Genomic DNA, 304 nt, shown 5'->3' on the forward strand with positions numbered 1-304 from the left:
CTGTGAAATGTTTTTACACAAAAAATGATTTAAAAAATCAAAATAAATGTGTATAAAACGGCATAAATCTGCTTTTACTCAAGTACAAGATCTGAGTACTTCTACTTTTACTCTAGAAATCTCAATACTTCTCTGGTGGATTATGAAGTGATGTAGGAAGAAAAATATGTATTTAAGTACCTACAATTTCTACAAATACTTACATTTGATTTGCTGGAACTGCGAAAGTTTCATACGAAAAATGAGGAACAATTAATACCAAAGATGCTGACTCTGTAAACCCACTACTCACTGCAGGTGTATT

The sequence above is a fragment of the Notothenia rossii genome (genome assembly GCF_949606895.1).
Source record: "Notothenia rossii genome assembly, chromosome: 10".
NCBI lineage: Eukaryota > Metazoa > Chordata > Actinopteri > Perciformes > Nototheniidae > Notothenia > Notothenia rossii.